Below are 13,539 nucleotides of genomic sequence, written 5' to 3' on the forward strand. Positions count from 1 at the left end.
GTCAAATTGTGGATCATCATGAATCTATTAGCCTAGAACTGTCGTGGACTGGGCAACCCACGAGCAGTTGGCATTTTAATGGATGTTGTCCAAAATTACAAATCGTTTATTATTTTCGTTCTCGTATTGTTGGAAACTTTTCGGTTAGGAAAGGTGAAGCTATTGGTATTCGAGAGGCTCTTAGGTGGATCAAACTCAAGGGTTTGGGTGGTGTGGAGGTGGGATCAGATGCACTGTCAGTAGTGGAGCATATTCATCAAGCATACTTTCGTTCTTCTTATGGTTCAATTATAGACGATTATAAAAGTCTTATTTCTAGTACCAATGACATTTATGTCATATTTATAGGTCGTTCGGCGAATGGGGTGGCTCGTGCTTTAGCTAGGTCTTCTCGTTTCTTGTCAGAAATTGTGGAGCGGGGTACTGTCCCTCCAGATTTTATTTTACATTTCTTGTATGTTGATTCCGCTTAATGAAACTTATTTTTCTTCAAAAAAAACCTTAATTAACTAATTTAAGTGGTGAAAAATAAATGTTATCAAACAAACTTAAAATAAATAAGTAGTTAACATTTTAATTTAAGTGATTATCAATGTTATCGAACAAGGCTTTATTTTTCTCCTTTTTAGATTAGGAGTCTTAACTCCTATATAAAAGGGTTAACTCCCTTTGCAAAAGGTATGAGATATTATTACTCTTTTTCTCTTTAAGATTTAAGTTTTCTCTCTCTAAGATTATAACTCACTTGAGCATCAGAGTATCCCTCGCTTGGGATCCGGCTAAGTACTTTCTTATCTTGCAGGAACTCTCGCTAAGTACATACTCAAGCCTTGCCAAATGCCTCCATACATCAAGTTGGAACATAACAATATGGATTGTCCTAAACGCATGTCTAGATCTCTAACAGGACTAAATTTCATACCCTTCCATCATTGGTGCGGCGACCATGGACCTAAGATCATTAAAACATGTTTTATTCTGGATCATATTGACAAAATAAAGAAGTATTTGATGAGCATAAAAATTGAATAATGGGATATGGTATGAAGAAAAAATCCTTACCCATTTTCCCTTTTTTTCATTTGCTTTGCATCACGACCCAATAGGAGACTTGCGTTTGGATGACGAATTCTCATGATCCCCTTCCTTTATATCTAGGGCCACAAAATATGCATTCTCTTCTTCATCTTTCGGAAGTTTCTCTTAGTTCTGGATCTCCTCTCCTTTCCCTAAATATTTCAAGTTTATACACTTCAAGATGTTAGGGAATGGGTCTTCAATGGTCCAGTTACATGCAGTAACGGAAGATAGAAATAAGAGGAGAATAAAAAGAAAAGGAAATATACATGTTTCACTCTCTTCCAAGATAAATATGTATTCTTTCTTCTCTTTATCACAGGTCAGCGGGATGGTCCCATTAAGAAAGGACTTCATTGAAAATCTATACTTCCACTTCTTTGTCCGAATCCTTGGTAGGACTGGCAAGCACTCTTTTTCTGCCTTTGTCAACTCGGCTATTGTTACCTTAATCGAATTCCCTCCGAGATTCCATGAGGGAAAATTTTGATGCTCTTTCACTTGGATGAAAAAGTGTGCATCCTTCTAGTCCTTAATTGAAGAGGCTCGGTCTGAGAAGTACTGAAAACCCTCCAGCTTGGTGAAGTACTAGTGATACTTTATCTTGGTTTAGATGGCCATAGAAACCATGTTGCTGAACAATCACCCCGGTAGCAAAAAGAGAGGACATTCATGTAAAGGATAGAGAGATCATCCTTCACTATTCTCCTTCTTCTCTACTTCTTGTAAGGCATGTATATCTGGCATGGTTTGCACTTATTAATGAATTTATCCGCGTCTTTAGTCATATTGGGCCAGTAAAAGCCATGTAGAAGTGCCTTTATAACCAGCATATACTTCGCCTTGTGGCTACTACAGTCATCCTCATGAATTTATTTTAGTATATATTCGGCATATGAAAATCGTACGCACTTAAACATGAGAAAATGAAAGTGTAGGACTTATCTCTTGAATGTGCAATAGAGAAAAGATTAGTGAAGACTCTTTAGGAGGCAACATTGGATTCTTTTCATTTCTTCTAGGATGATCCCCAAAGCGTTATGGCAAGCCATTTCAGATTTCTAGCTTAAGACTCTCCCAGGATGCTCTCATCTTTCTTATTTCCTCCGAACGCGCCCGATTTTCTCCATAAGAGTCTCTCTAAGCGCTCTTAAACTAGCTTCCACACTTTAAAAACGCTTATCTATGGACTACTCTGATGAACTTAGTTGAACCATTGTTGAATAAGTCTCGGTTAGGAAAGTGATCGGCTCTGATACCAACTGATACGATTCGGTGATGAACAAGTTGGTTTTAATCTTCAATAAACAAAAAGGTTTCTTCTCTAGCTAAGCTAGAATGAGTTAATCCCAATATTCACGAGCTAAACTCGTAGGAATGGTGAAATCCCCACTGTAGAAAGGATGAACCCTAACATAAGCTCTCAAAGAGAAAATATAATTTGATTGATAAAAAAGTTAATTGATTACAGAGAAAGAGATGAATTTATATCATCTCTAAACCTAATTGACAAATTACATAAAATCCAAATTACATAAATAATTAAAGGGGCAGAGTTAAGGGTAAAATGGGGCAAATATAAAAAAAAAATGGTGGCAAGCTTGTAAGTAGGGTGGTGACATGAGTTGTGAATAAAGGGTGGCAAAGTTATAATTAGAGAAAGCTGGAGTAAGGTGTAAAATTGATCCTGCGAGGCATTTTAAAAGTCCATAAAGCGTGTGACCTTTTTAAGTCGAAATGTATCTGTTGTTTTAGTAGTTCACACGACGTGTGGGATTGGTCCTGAATTCTCTTATGTCATTTCAGTAATCAACACATGTGTGGGATCGATTTTCATATAAATGGCCTTTCTTTTGTCTCGATGTGTTATCCCTTTGATCCGGCTTCTCCTACCACTCATCTAGTCGACTAGATGCCCGCATCATTCTATTATGAATAATATGGTAGAGTTGAGTAAACTTGTCTAGTAATCTTAACAAAAACTTTGATTTTATCTCTTGTGAACATCATCCTTTTGGTCAATAGTGATTGGTTCTGGAATTTCAAATATGTGCACCATATGATCATTGACAATACAAGATATTATGAGCTATCTTAATGGCATATGAACATTTTTGGAAGGATTCCTCATAAATCACTTAAGTGAATCTCTCTAGTGATTTGCTAAGTCAACATCAAGATTAAAACTCTCCACCTGCAATACCCGTTCCAAAATACAGACTGGTCTTTTTTCTGCACAATAAAGAGTTCCTTAATCTTAATGCAGTTTGTTCCATATTGTTAGCTTCCATCCATCAATGTATTTGAAAAGACTAGTTTTACGGTTATTTAAGTATCATACCAGATCAAAAAGCCTGTAAAAATGCTAACAACTAAGTCTGATATATATAAGTTAATCAAAAAAATATCTAAAATGTTTATTGTGTTATTAACATAGTTACACATAACCAACAAAAATATATGAAATTGTTTCAGTTTATTCGACAAACTTATTTGGAGTGTCCCATTTGACAGTTAGATAACACTCAAACTAGCATTTTTAAAATTTCAGTAACGTATGACTAAAATGGATCTTGCTTAAAATGTTAAGGTTAATTTTTTTATAATTTCGTACGTTATGACCAAATCTTCACTTCCCCATAAATACTTGGATTAAATTTGGTCATTATATATTAACAGGACAAAGTATTTCTATTTTGTTTAATTAGATGTTTTTGCCTTGTTTTACTTTTTTGGATTTTTTTTTTGGTTTCATTTTAATAATTTTGTTGGCTGTTTTGCTATTTTTGGATCTCTTTCTCCCTATGCCAACCTAAGTGGCAGCAATAGAATTGGCATACCGTCTTAAGGTTTTTTTTTATGTCCATCAATTTTAAAATAATTATCATATTTAACCAAATTACATGTACAAAAAATATTGATTTTACATTAAATTTATAGAAAAAAATGAACTAAAATACATACTCATTAATTAAGATAATAGTGGAGTAATTAAATGTGGAATATATATTGTACATGTCTTAGATTATTATTACACAATTCATAAAATAAATTAAAAATGAAGTTCTTACTTGCTCAACTATAAAATTTGTACTATCTAATATTAGAACCACATACTCATTGATTATTTTACTTTTTTTAAAGATGTATATAATACATCTTCCGTATTTAACTTATTTTTTTGCAACCGAGAGATTAATTGATTATATTTTACGCAAGTTTAAGAGACTAATTGAATATTTTATGCAAGTTCAAGGAGCTATCGAGACGTTTCAAAAGTTCAAGAAGTCAATCAACTTTTTTAGACAAATTCAGGAGGCAAATGATGTATTAAGCCTAGGATTAAAGTAAGATAATTATATTATGCGTTATAAATTAAATGAGACGCATATAAGAAGATAAGAAAATAGAGGCAACAAATTTTCTTTCAAAAAATGGTCTTATTTTATTATATTATTCTTTTTCAACTTAAAGTAATATCTATGTTCAAATAGATTTAAAAAAATGTTGGGATTCTATGTAAATAAGTTTTTTTTGCACACTTTATTTACGATTTTGGCATTAACTTAAACCTTGATAATAGAGAGAGTATATGACAATAAAAATAGTAGTCTGTGTCATTTGTACTTGATTCAAACCTTAAACCTTAATTGTTTCTTTGAAGTTTGAAAAGTTTCAAATAAATCATATTTTTTTCCAATTATATTGAGTAACATCTTATTTTTTAATAAAAATTACTGGTTGCAAAAAGATAGTGAAGTGTCAAAAATAAATGTTAAATAGATAAAGGAAATTAGAAATTTTTGAAAGTTTACTAACAATTAAAATTTTGAAGTGATAGAATGAAAATTGGATAAAAATAAAGAAATATTGAATGTAATTTTAAAAATAAAGATGTTAGTAATTAAATAAAAATAAGAAGTTATTTGAAGTTATAGATGAATTAAAGTTTTGGATTAAATAGAGGGATAGGCGTAAAATAATTGAGATGGTACAAGTCCAGTGGGAACTGAATGAATGAAACGAAGAAACGGGAAGGCTGCTCTGCTATGACTATAATGTTACATGGGACTTTGTGTTGACTTTTTTGCTCTCTTTTATTAGGTATTAATTTTTTTGAAAGAGGCAATCCATCTGTTTAATTGTACTACTGGTCGGGTAAATTAGACCCATGGCCACTAAATTTTACTATTTTTTATTCTTAACAGTATGTTTACCGAATTTTATATTTTATAATATCAGTGGCCACTCAATACCTCAAAACGATCGTTGACAGTTTCAAAATAAAAATTTTAAAAAGTTAATGATATTCTAAAGAACTTTAATTCTTGAAAATTTTCATTTTCATGTCATTTATGTGTTATTTGGTTAGGGGAGAGAAAGTAAATATTTAGAGAGAGAAAACTCCAAAATTGTGATTTTGGAAAATAAAAAATATGGTTTTATGGTAAATATCGTTATGAATAACTTTAATTCTTAAATATTTTCATTTTGAGGTCGTTAACGGTCAGTTTGAGAAGTTAGTTAAAATTAAATGGCTAGCGATATTAAACAGTGTAAGATTCAATTGTCATACCGTATTGAAGTTCAGTGACTATATTATTAAGATGAGTAAAGTTCAATGGTCATAAATGTAATTTACCCCTACTAGTCTGAAACCGTGGAAGATCAAATAATTTAAGTGGGGCCCCGCTCATATATACCTTTCGCCGCGACCAAAATCTTGTGGTTGCCGTTGATTGTTATGTGCGTGGATGGTGATGCTGCTCTTCTTGCTTTCCACTTTTTCAAACCTGTATAAATTTAAGGTTAAATAATTTATTAATGGTTGTCGACTAAATTTTTAAAAAGTTTGATCCGCATTTTAACTTATACAGTGTCGTGCATTTTTTAAATGTCTTTTATGTTTTGTTTTTAACAAGATAAATTTTATTTTGTTTTTTTCACCATTGGATGGTGGTGGAATTTGACAAAGTTAACTCATCCAATTGTGAAAAAAATAAAATAAACATAGTCTAATCCAATATATTGACGCTGTAATTTAAATTAACGTTTTAAAAAATAAATTTCAGAACAAAACAAATCAAAATATAAATATAAATATAAATAGAAAACTTCCTAAAATAATGTCTATATAAGGAATTAATAGGAAATTTCAAAACTTGATTTGGAAAATAATCAAAAAGCAAATCTTATATTTTTCAACCAATCAAAACGAATTAAACCAACGCTCTGATACCACTGTTAGAGATTCTAGCAAGTTAATCAATTGTAGAACATAGGAATTATGGTTGAAAAATTATTTAGAATCCTTTGAGTTTGATATTTGTCCGTTAACCATTGATTGAAAAAAACATTTTAATTCTCTTACGAATAAAACTTATCTGTTCTGTCTCTTCTAGAAACTGCTGAAGAATCCACAAAGTAGTCAATCTCCAAAGTCTGGTGCATGAATAATTACCGAGATGGAACCAGTGCTAGCTGATGAACATGATGGTAGAGGAGTTTAATTGAGTTCTAGTTTAGGATAAAGAGAGAAAAAGACAATTATAAGTAGTATTTACAAAGAGTAAAAGTATGTAATATGAATTCTTTGAGGGAGTGAGACCTGTTATATTGGAGAAGAGTCCTCTTTTAGGGACAAATTGGAATTAAAGGGGTGTTTAGTTGCTCATTTTCATGCTCCTGATTGTCTTTTCACTTCAAAATGGAGAATTTTAGGTGTTTGGCTAGTGACCTTATGTCTGTCTTTTACATCTGAAAAGCAGCATTAGGTGTTTGGTTAGAGACCTCTTGTTTACCTTTTACACCCGAAAAGCAGCCTTTTACAAAAGCAGAGAATCTCTGCTTTTTGGAAAAACAGCTTTTTTCAACAGCAAACCGTAACAACAAACAGCAAACATCAATAGCAAATAGCAAACTGTAACAGCAAACAATAGGTAAAACAAACGGGCCCTAAGAGTCCAAATCACCCTTAAAGCTGGCAACCATAATGAATTTAATCCAAATTGAACTCTAGGTATCAACTCAGTCCTTTAGTTGGTAAATTTTAACAAATTAGTCCAAATAGAATCAATTTTAATACCTAAAGTTCAATTTGGTCTAAATTAATCATTACTGTCAATTTTAGAGGTCATTTTGACCATTAATTCGAACAAATTAGCTCTAATCTATTTAAGAAAGAATATTTAAAGAAGCAAAATTACGTGTTTTCATGAACTAGCTCCCATTCAACATTTTTAAATGGCCTAATACATCACTAGCTCCCTGAACTTGTCCATAAAGATAGATTGACTCTCTAAACTTTGCAAGTGTTTGACCAGCTCATTGAACTTGAGTATTTCATATCACCAACTCCATGAATCTGTCCACAAAAGTATATTAGCTTTCTGAACTTTATAAATGTCTCACCAACTCCCTAAACTTGTTTATTTCCTAAGAACTAAATATAAAAACTATAATACTAACTCTCATTCTTCATCCATTCGATCTCTCAAACCTACAACACTAACTCTTATAATAGGTTGAAAGGTAGGAAAAAAGAAAAAAATTACTTCTTGAATACACTATGCCATTTTCCCTTTCATATGACACAAGATACATGACAGACATTTGTTTTCGTATCGTCTGAATATTTTTCGTGACAGTATTTTAACTGTATGTCATCTGAAGGCGAAATAAAAAATGCGTTCGATTCTCAGATGACATTACGATTACAGAATCCTGTCATCCAAAGAAAACGCGCGTTTTCGTTAAATTTGATGCGCTCAACAGATGACACTTCTAATAAATGAATGTCATTGTATGCCGAAAACAAAAAAGCGACAAATGAAATTTCACTTACGCGGCCATACCAAATTTTAGGCGCTCTATATCATTTGACTGAAATTTCAGCTGATATATAAACTCTCTCTCAATCCCAAACCCCAGTTTAGGTTACGCAAGCTTCATCCCTCTCATCCCTCTCTATCTCCATGGTTGATTTGAACATGCAATCACTGGGTGAGCTCGAAACATGGTACTGGTAAGCCATATTTTCTTCGTTCCTAGCTGTATTAGAGTATCATTGTTCCTTACTCTATCTTTTCCTCATCCGATTTACTTTGGTGTATGTCGATTTCAGCAGCTGGTATAATGATCTTGTGATTTTCAGACCTATCGTTGAAAGGTTTAGATCTCTCGCTTAGCTACACTGATTTTATTGTATTTAGATTCACTGCTGTAAAGCTTGGGTCTTTATCTTTTTTAATCTAGGGCAAGACAGTGCCTGATACAGTAGATGGTATGAACTCATTTGATTCCTTTTTATTTGAACACTATTTGCAGGGATAGTAAGAATGCTTCAGTACATGGGAAGGCTGACTGAAGAGATTGTCAATCGGTTCATGCCTTTAGCATATGGGAAGATTTCTTTAACTTACTGAATATATATTAATGTTATGTTGGTTTGAACTGATAGGTCGTGACTTTAGAAGTGATTGTGTATGTTTGATGTACTGTTTTGGAACCTATAACTCATTGATTTAGGAAACTAGCCTGATTTAGTATATATATTGTTATGTGGTTTTGAACTGAATGATTATATATATGTATGATGTTGTGGGTGATGATGAAATGATTGGTATGAACTGATTGGTTAGATATAACTGTTTAGGAAGCTAGGACTCATAGAGTTTATGTATGAATGATCATTAAGCATGTGGCTGATTAGGCATATTCTAAAGCTTTGAATGTTCATTGAGATTGGTACTACTCTTACACCTATGAGTTATACTGCTAGAAGTGATTGAGTATGTGTATGTGTATGTGTATGAAACATGTTTATGTATGATGTTCTATTGATGTTTATGTTTGAGGTTCTGTATGAGTATATGTACGATTGTTCATTTGGGCATGTAGCTTATTCATCATGCATCAAGTATTAGAGGAACATTGTAAAAGGGTCATTGAGCATATGGCTGATTAGGCATACTCTAAAGCTTTGAATGTTCATTGAGATTGGCACTACTCTTACACCTATGAGTTATATTGCTAGAAGTGATTGAGTATGTGTATATGTATGAAACATGTTTATGTTTGATGTTCTGTTGATGTTTATGTTTGAGGTTCTGTATGAGTATGTGTACGATTGTTCATTTGGGCATGTAGCTTATTAATCATGCATCAAGTATTAGAGGAACATTGTAAAAGGGCCATTGAGCATGTATGAAGCATGTATTAAAGAGTAAATTTAGGCTAATTGCATGTACGGATATGGCTTGCAAATGATAAGATATCACCATACTCTTTTTTATTTGAACATGACCTATGATGATAAGTAAGGAATAAGTTGTCTTGAATAAGTAAGGAATAGACATGCACGAATAAGTTGTCTACTTGTTATAGCATGTTCACTTGAATATACATGTCTGCTTGAATAAGTTGTCTACTTGTTATAGCATGTTAGGCATACTCCTAAATCTCCATTACTATGTATCATGTCACTTGGCTGGTTATGCTTATGGAAAAGTGTTTAACATGGTGATGAAGTTGTATGATTCTAACAACACAAGTTTATGACTAAGCTTGTGGTGACAGTATCATACACTTCATCACCATGCTAACTTCATCATGAACTGTACAATCCAAGTGGCAGGTACATAGTGGTGGCTTTATGATGCTATGGGAACAATTTTTAGACATGCACGAATAAGTTGTCTATTTGTTATAACATGTTAGGCATACTCTTAAAGCTGAAAATGTTATGAAACCATTCAGGATGGTGATGAGATAAGTTTACAATATACCTTCCACTTTGTTATCTGATTGAAACCATTCAGGATGTTGATGGGTTTTCGATGCTATCAACATAAGTTATGAACTTGATATTATGTTTAGGAAGGTAGCTGATCATGCATACTCTTAAAGCTGAAAATGATGAACTTGCCTGATTCTTTTCTATTTTAACATGAGTTATGCTGATGAGACATATGTTTCATGTCAATTTAGCATGTTATGTGTTATGTGTCTATGTATGAAGCATGTTGGCTTGTTTTATGTTCTGTTTATGAAGTAACTGATTCAGGAATAGACATATGTTTCATATCAATTTAGCATGTTATGTGTTAGGAAGTAGAACTGATTCAATTTAATAGACATAAACGAATAAGTTGACTACTTTGTTATAGCATGTTATGATCCACTTGAATATACATATATATGTCTACTTGAATAAGTTGCCTACTTTGTATTGCCTATCAAAAAAGGATAGCGTGCAAGGGGGGGCATTATGATGTGACGTGCGAATAGCGTACAAGGGGGGGCGTGATGCGCGAATAGAAATGAGATTTTGATGCTAAAGAAACACTGGAGCTGGATGGATGGAGTGGAATACTGGAGGGGCATGGAGCCAACATTGAAGATCAGATTGATTACCAAGTACATTTGTAATCAGTAATCATTCTGTTCTTCAAGAATGGCTCTATGCCCATCCAGTAGTCCACACCATCCAGCTCAGTGTTTCTTTGGCATCCAAATCTCCTTTCTTCAAGAATGTGCAGATGGTAACCAAGGATATCGGGATGATAGGGAACCATTAGAGTTAAATGGCGTCAAATACTGGAGGGGCATGGAGCCAACATTGAAGATCAGATTGATTACCAAGTACATTTGTAATCAGTAATCATTATGTTCTTCAAGATTGGCTCTATGCCCATCCAATAGTCCACACCATCTAACTCAATGGTTGCCCAGCATGCAAATTTCTTTGCTATTCACACATCACGCCCCCCCTTGTACGCTATTCGGACGTCACATCATAATGCCCCCCTTGCTTGCTATTTACACATCATATATCCATTGCATGCTCTTCAGTCCATCTCTTGGAAGTTGCTATATAACCTGCTCTGTTGCTGATGTATCATTCAGCAATTCGCTCTCGGCCAGGAAATGGCCCCTCAATGAAGGGCTCTACCAGCAGTCCATAAATATTCCACAGCAGCTATAAAATGCATAGATAAATTAAATTAGACCCCAAACATGAGTAGATAAACTAGACCCCAAACATGAATAGATAAATTTACGGGTAAAAAATACATAGATTTATAGCATCATCTTACCGTGGCAATACTATGGGCATGGCGATCAAGTAGCTGGGGCATAGAAACATGCCCCAAGGGACCGATATTAGGATGGTAAATTTTGGTCCTGAATATGACCTGCGAACAATAGTAATATCATGAGTGTATTTACAAATATATGAACTGATTTATGTGTGTTAACAAGTTTATGCATGTTTTTACAACTGGAGGTGTGGAGGGGAAATCGACAAGGAAGTCCATGTCGACTATGAATACACCTCCTTCATAAGGGGTGTTTGGAGGGCCCTTCATCATGGCAGTCCATTGCCGCCGGTCAGGACCATATATATTGACAAGCCACCTAGGTGCCTCATATCGGAGTAGGTCAATCTGAAACTCAACATTACGATAAAGGTTCCTTACAAGTATATCCATGCTCGAAATAACAAACTGTAAGTATAGTGTTAGGTTGCCCTAGGTGACTATTGAGAATTGGTAAACGCTTCCTATTTATAATATGGGTGGGTAAGTGAAGGGTCTCAGAATGGAGAAAGGGTAAAAAGAGATTAATTAGGTCTATCTGTATACGGTACGTAATTAATGAGCATCGTCAATTGGTTTTGCAGATATCAAGACTTTGGGGATTCTAGGAGATGATGACTTAGATATGCTTCAGTTCAAGTTGGATTTGGCTTTCCAATCAACACCACCACGCCTCTGAAAGATTGACTACATATTGACGGATTTGGAGATGTACATTAATTGCTTATTTTTTTTACCTTACTACATTCAGAAATTTATGTAGTTCAAATGTAAACAGATTATGAGCATTAGTCTCCAATAAAATTAAAATCATTGATATACAGAAATTCTTGTTCATTTGATTATTGTTCATTTCCAGAATCATTCGAAGAAGAAGGCAAGGAGTGACATTTACGTTTAAAAAAATATCATCTAAATAACAATAAAAAGACATTAAAATAAAAGAATCTGTCATCTAAAATAAATCTATTGACATGATTGATTAAGACCTATGTCATCTGATACAAGTTACTACGACAGAAATTATTATAAAAATTGTCACCGCGAATACCAATATGCCAATTTCCCATATAGCGACTTGACATTTTTAATTATTAGTATGTCATGTGATGACATTAAAAGTGACGTTAATAAATAAAAAGATGCATCGTAACAATGTTCATATGACAGTACGAAACTAGGCTGATGTCATGTATAGTATCTTCAAATGACAGAACCTAACTGTCGTCTGAAGGTGCAATAGACGACAGCAAGCCCTGTAACAGATTTATATCTCGCGGGACGACGGTTTCTAACCATCGTCTGAAGGGGGTTTTGGTGTAGTGATATATGAAGATATATTTTTAGAATTTAGATTTAATAGGTTTTTGTATTTATAGTCGTGGTTCTGCTTATAAGTTTCTCGTACGTCTCACTAGAAGGAGGCATAGTTCCTATACGAGTATGAGGAACTTGAGATGTTGAGAGCATGTTGAATGCTTTGGTTGTTGGTTATGAGGTAACAACTCTGATCACTTATGTGCCTCTACCTGATGAAATCATGTTGATTTCTCAGATCGACACTTACCGCTCTAATGATAATGTATGCATAAAATTCTTCTTGGATATCTGAATGGCTTTGTGGAAGATCTAGTTGAGTGTTTTTTTCGCGTTTTTGCAATATAGAGACAAAGGTTGGTCGAAGCTCAACAAAAGGTTTTCTGACCCTCAAGTTAGTTCTAGTTTAGGATAAAGAGAGAAAAAGAGAATTATAAGTAGTATTTCACAAAGAGTAAAAGTATGTAAGATGTACTTTTTGAGGGAGTGATACTCTTTATATTGCGAAGAGTCCTATTTTTGAATAGGAACAAATTGGAATTAAGAGTCTAAATCACCCTTAAAGTTGACAACCATAATTAATTTAAGGGTTAAGGTGCAAAAATACCTCTAACATTTTGGGTCAGGAGCAATTTTGCCCCTAACGTCTAAAATGGTGCAATTTTACCCCTAATGTTTGTAACCAAAAGCAATTTTACCCCTAACGTTGATAAATTGGATCAATTTCATACACTATTATAAAATATAGTCATTTTTTTCTTTATTTTGCACCAATTGCATATCAATTTGTTCTAAAAAAAGGATATAATGTTTTTTGTAATTTAATAATAAAATTAGAGATTAATATTTATAAATTTGGTGAATTTTTTGAATTTTTTGTCTAATTCGTACAAAAGACAGTATATTTTTAATATTTTTTTCACATTCCAACATATGTTTGTGATTTGTTACTGATAAAATAACGCATGTGTGAAGTGTGGATGACAAGATTCGTGACCGAGAAGACAGTTTGATGAATTATTTCTCAAATTGACCCAATTTATCA

The sequence above is a fragment of the Euphorbia lathyris genome, chromosome 1, assembly GCF_963576675.1.
Source record: "Euphorbia lathyris chromosome 1, ddEupLath1.1, whole genome shotgun sequence".
Classification (NCBI taxonomy): Eukaryota; Viridiplantae; Streptophyta; class Magnoliopsida; order Malpighiales; family Euphorbiaceae; genus Euphorbia; species Euphorbia lathyris.